We start from the raw sequence: 6,209 nt of genomic DNA on the forward strand, positions 1-6,209 counted from the left end.
AAAGCCCTAAGACATTGAGGATGTTATTTTGGTCAAGTTTGTTCTGCTGGTTTCTGTTCATACAATTGAGCCTGACTTTCAGAAGCTTCAAAAGCATTATCAAATAATGTCATGAAGTGTCTGGAAGTCAGGCTTCAATGACTGATTTTGTATGAACAGAAACCAGCAGGACACACTTGACCAAAATCACCTTTTGTATTCAGAAAAAAAAAGAAAAAAACACACAAAAAAAAAAAACAGGGATTGATTAGCGTGAAGGCGAGTAAATAATGACTGAATTTATATGTTTAGGTGAACTTTCAAAAAAAGATTTACAAAAATCACATTTACATTTATTTATGCATTTGACAGATGCTTTTATCCAAAGCGATTTACAGTGTACTTATTATCCACAATCCCCATGGAGCAACCTGGAGTAAAGTACGCGTTGCTCAAATAAACTTCAGTGGTCGGATAAGACCGTTCTTCACCACGAATACATTTACCCATAACAGGGCAATCACTTTCCATAGAACATTCAGATACAAGATCAGTTTCGACCAAAGTTTGGGTGCATCCTGTGTCTACAAAAGCTACCTTTTTATCATTCAGTTCTACAAGAATTGTGACATCACTAGGGCTAGGCATTGGAAAACTGTTCTAGGTAGGGTTGTTGAGTTACTGATGTTATGAGGTGTTAGTGAACCGCTCATATATCTTCATTTTTTTTTGTGTGCATATAATTGCATACAAGATAAGGGAAAGTTGCCATGGTGGTATCTTTAAAGGGTAACTAAACCCTAAAACAACTTTTTTTTTAGTTAATGATCAGTAAGACTGGGGCTGTATTAGTGCTGTTCATTGATTCGAGTAAATTTTTTGACATTTGGGTATAAAGTGTTTTAATTCTACAATATATGGTGTAAAAACATCTGAGTGCTGCCCTCTTCAGGTTGAACGGTGGCTACTGCAGTTGAATTTTCCTATTGGATGTTGGGGTACTGCGTGACGTAAGCAGGTTCCAGCTCACCATGCCCTTGGTACGAGCTCACCATGCCCTTGGCAGTATAAAAACATCTTGTTTCGTCAAAACCACTGTAGCGAGTCAGGAATTGGAATTGCGAGTATTGAAAACGATCAGGATAGCGTATATTAGCATCTAGTTAGCATAGCATTTATATATTATTTAGCTTCTCCAAACAGCTCGCGCTGAAAAGCGACGCAGTGCCAAACGCTGCTCCTCCTGCATGGACTCCATCACTGCAGTGGCGTCTTGATGTGAGTGAGCATATATTTTTAGTCACAATTTATGTTCCTTCCTATTAGGCTAAAGTTAATCCTCAGGTCGACAAACGCGCCGGCGCGTTTTGCTGGATTTTTCCATATAGCAGCAAAATCATTTATGGTCATTTATGGTCATACAGACTTAAGAAATATGAAAAAATAAACTGTTAAATGTCTATTTTTTTATGTGTCCACTTACAATCGAAACAAACCATTGTGCTTTTGTAAAATAAAGAAAATAAACAGGGTGTGCTTTCTGCCTCTGCGTCTCCGTGACCTTTTTTTCTGGAGCACATCTCTAAACTTAAACAAAACTCAGCAAATACTTGTCACACAGGCATAAGCAATATCTTTATAAACATTTAAAGGGCACCTTTTATGACTCTTTTCACAAGATGTAAAATAAGTCTCTGATGTCCCCAGAGTGTGTATGTTAAGTTTTAGCTCAAAATACCCAACAGATAATTTTTTACAGCATGTTTAAATTGTCATTTTTTGGGGCTCAGAAAAATGCGCTGTTTTAGTGTGTATCCCTTTAAATGCAAATGAACTGCTGCTGCCGGCCCAGGGGGCGGAGCCTCACGAGCTTGCGCTAAGAGCCAGGACAATCTCATCTGATGATATCAGAACAGAAACTCTCAGTTGCGGTGTTCATTTCGACTCGGAGTCGGACAATAATGCCCACAGAGCCAGAGAATATATGCTGTATGGAGATAGAACAGGTATAGTTTAGTTTAATTATGGTTATAATTTACTTGTCATCTGCTTTTATCCACTATTAATACAATGCTGTAGCAGACCTCGTCCGAATGATGACCAAAATATACTGATGAGTTCAGTTAAGTTTATTGTACATCACACAAAAGATGAAGTGTTAGTTTTACTCCAGAGAATCACAGTAAGAGCTGAATAAACACAGTATAAGAAGTGAGCATTAAAGTCTTATCCATAAAGTCTCTCTCTCTCCCTTTCATTATCAACAACATACACAGCGAAGTACACAAAACACTTGTTACAACTAACAGTAAACAAATATAAACACACCTTTTCAGTGGGTGCTAAATAAACTGGTAAACCTTATATCCGTAAAATGACTCGATGAGCTGTCATAAAGAGTGCGCTCTCACTTTCATTTCTGCCGTGATCAGTAATGTTAGGCCTGTCGCTCCGGAGACCGTAAGCTGGATCACGAACAGTACTGATCCATCGTCGAGTAACAACGAGAGTAAATGAAGACTGATATGTTCATTCTTACATCCAACAACAACACACCTCAATCGCTTAGGAGACATTCTTGTCTACAGCGGCTCAAGCGTAGAAACAATGGCGGACTGTGTTTAGCTCACTCAGGGCGGGTCTCAAACTGCAGTGTCAATCAACAATCGTGGGAGGGGCCTGTGCAATTCTACGTCACATTGCATAGAATCTGAGAACAGCTCGTTCTGAGACAGTGCTTATGATTTATTGAGATTGTAAAAAAACCACTGGGTGGATTTGTATCATTCTAGGGTGGTTTTGCTCACACACTGCCAACACACATTTATGTTCAAACACCATGTAAAAGTGAATTTTGCATAATAGGTGCCCTGCTATTAAATGATCTAATTCAAAACGAAAACAAATATTTTCTGTTTATGTAATCTGTATGAAAAGATAGAGATGTCAGTCGTTCTCATATGGCAACTCATCTGCGCCTACAGAGAATGCGCGCTATTAAAATGAGTCTCAGCTGCACGCATATAGAATATAGAAACTAACTACATATTCAAGAGATAATATTTGGGGTTTTCGTGATAAAAATTATATCTTTAAGGATAAAACTGTGGGTTACATTAGAAGTGTTAAAAATGTCTTAAAACAAACCAAAATGTATTGGTAATACTAAAATCACTAAATAAATGGGCAGCTGTTACTTCAACAAGACCACGCAAAGAGAAAGTTTCATCAATATCAAGATATTTACAGATTGATGAATAAAACATGTCACTCATATCTTTTGAGTTGTTGCGCTTGTGATAATGTTGTAGGTCACATGATAATGTCAACAGGGTGGATGATGTCCGGATCACATTCATACTTCACACTTTCAGGCGCTCTTTTAGCGCTCGTTAAGTAAGTATTTATTGATATTAAGCACTTACTCAGTCAGTATGCGGTTTCAAACTCATTCTGACTCTCTAACCATTAGGACACAGCCAGTGTGGTCAAAGTTTTCCTTTGGGGACATTTGCAATTGGAAAAAAAGTAATAAAAAAATCACAATATGTTATCGTAATACTTATAGCATATCACAAAATGTTAAAATAGCATAATTATTGCATTGTGGGGCCTCTGGTGATTCCCATGTGCTCCTTCGTTTTGCTTTTTATACAATCATTGTTTTCACTTGCCTCATTATTTAATTAGTTATTGTTTGTCATCCTATGTAAATTGTTTTACATGGTTCTTACTGATATACAATATACTTCTTCTAAAGCCTTACCTGTAATTTAGTTTTTTTCTCAGCAAGAATGTTCTTTTAAAAGCTTTGCTATACTACCAAAGCCTCGAAAGTTATCAACCTTTCATTACTCAGCAGCATCACAATAAACATTTAAATGCATAATTCTAAGGTTATTTTAACAACAGTTATACACTGACAGAAAATAAAACATCAAATGAAAGAGTGAAAATAACTCAAAGAATGTAAGGAATAAGCTACTAAATTATTTGTGTGCCAATTAAAAAAAAATTCTTAATTTGCCTTACCAGTCAAAAAATAAATGAATAGATAAGTAAAGATGATCAAAAAAATAAAAATAAATAAATAGAATTTCATCAATTTTACAAAGAACAGCAATACCATATAAAAGATAGGGTTAAATTTGATTTGCTTACTCACGGTTGAGAACAAGGAGCAGTATGATGCAAAGAACAGCCGTAATCAAAAACACACCGGTTGACACCATTATTGTTCCATGGCCACCCAACTGTTCTCTTAAAGTCATCAAACAGTCATGTACCACACTGTGACCTTTTATAAAGGACAAGACATTAAGCCAAAAATATAGTAAATGGAATACATAGATTAGATTTACTGCAACACTGAAAGGCAGGTACATATTACAAGTGTGTTATAAAACGTTGTATTTATACTAAGAATATCCTATATTAAATATATCAGAATGATTGGGGGTCAAGGTATGCACACTTACCTGCAGCTGGCTTTTTAGTAGATTCGAGGTATATGTCAATTTTGAAATTTTCTTTGTTTTCCTCATTTTCTTCATCAGGCTCGAAAACTGGGTTGCAGAAAACATTCTATGAAAGTTAAAACAAAGTTTAGAACCAAAACTGAATGTTGTATAAAATAACAAATAAATGCTACCATGGCTACAACTACTACTTACAATAATAATAATTTACCTCATATCCACCTCGGCTCCCAGTTGAAATGTCAGAGTCCATCATCTTTGCATTTTGAGAAACCATTTATATATGTTTAGTTCTCTGAAATCTTGAGGTAGGCTATTAATTCAGTCCATTTGGTTGTGAAAATGAGTAGAGTTTAAGAAGTTATCCATAAAAGAAAATGCCTCGACATGTTTTAAAAGGAGATAAAAAGTTGTTTTTAAATCCATTGAGTGTGTGCATAGAATAGAATGTTTTTTTTTCTTAATCAAATTGATTTATTTTGTAACTTTGTAATGCTGTAATATTATGGTCCAACATCTTGTGTTGTTAAAAGAAAGTGGCTGGTATTCAGAACGTTCTTCTCAAATATTCCCAAAGCCAAGTCAGCTGAGAGGATTGAGCTTCGTAATAATCCTCTGTTTTATACACACATCTACACACATACCACTACCACTACCCTCACCCCAAAACCCCACCCACCCACCCACCCAACACACACACACACACACACACACACACACACACACACACACACACACACACTAGAGTTGAAAATCCCTGATTTATAAGATTTTTCTTTTCATAAGAACATACATTTTGTCTCCACAATGGTTTTACTATCCTTGTGGGAACATTTGGTCCCCACAACATAGGCAATACCTGGACTGAAGGGCTTCAGCCATTAACAGACAGGTCTGTAGGGCTTCAGCCAATAACAGACAGGTCTGACTCGGGTGCAAAACCAATCAAAACCTCCAGTTCGGCTGGGGGGCGGGGACTTCAATCCGCGCTTTGACATTCAATCACTGGCGCTGGTGTTTTGAATCAGCATCGTGACGTTTCAATATTTTAGTGAATGTAAGTGAGCTATGCCTATGCTCATATTCTGATTTAAAAAATGTATTATGGCAACTCCTGAAATGGGTCATCCCATTGATAATGCCAGAGCACTGAGCAGTTGAAGTAAATGGCTCATAATATGGACGCAGTTATTGCATGGACGGAGCAAAAACAATGTAAGTGTCTTGAAAACATGGACACAGTTCAACTGAATGGTAATTAAAGCTTGCCCTCTTTATCAATACAGTTAAACTAAATGTACGAAGCAAACTTACAAAGCTAAAAAAAAAACTTAAATTACAGTGAAATAAGATCGCATGATTTATCTGTCAATAAGATGTATACACGCGTAGTTCGTTACTATAGCAATAGTGGGCTCCCAGCACATTTTCGGTTTGACTGAGAGAAAAAAAAAAGAGCATTTAATTTAACATGTTAACCATACCCCACTTATTTTTATTTTTAATTTTACTGGCACTTTTTTTATTCATACTGTTGTACCTTTTTTTCCCTCTTTTTTTTTTTTCCAGATCTCTCACTTATCCTTATTTGCTTTCAATTATGAAATGATTCAAATGAAAATAATTAGTAAAAAAAATGATTACTCAAAATTAGTAATAAAACAATTACTCTTGACAACAGGGAAAGCTAGTATGTTTGCTCAGCATACCGTCAAACACCACAATTTATGAGTTTAATATCATGTTTTGCTC

General features: G+C 36.1%; 1 long non-coding RNA gene across 1 annotated transcript; it reads right to left on the reverse strand.

The window, feature by feature from the left end:
- Nucleotides 1-4,169: 4,169 nt before the first annotated feature.
- LOC309505589 lies at nucleotides 4,170-4,984 on the reverse strand. The gene is made up of 3 exons (XR_014208504.1): nucleotides 4,669-4,984; nucleotides 4,458-4,563; nucleotides 4,170-4,276 (listed from the first exon to the last, which is right to left on the reverse strand). It is a non-coding gene; the product is annotated as an uncharacterized lncRNA (long non-coding RNA).
- Between the last annotated feature and the right edge of the window lie 1,225 nt (nucleotides 4,985-6,209).

The sequence above is a fragment of the Leuciscus leuciscus genome (assembly GCF_965113295.1).
Source record: "Leuciscus leuciscus genome assembly, chromosome: 9".
In the NCBI taxonomy this organism is placed as follows: domain Eukaryota; kingdom Metazoa; phylum Chordata; class Actinopteri; order Cypriniformes; family Leuciscidae; genus Leuciscus; species Leuciscus leuciscus.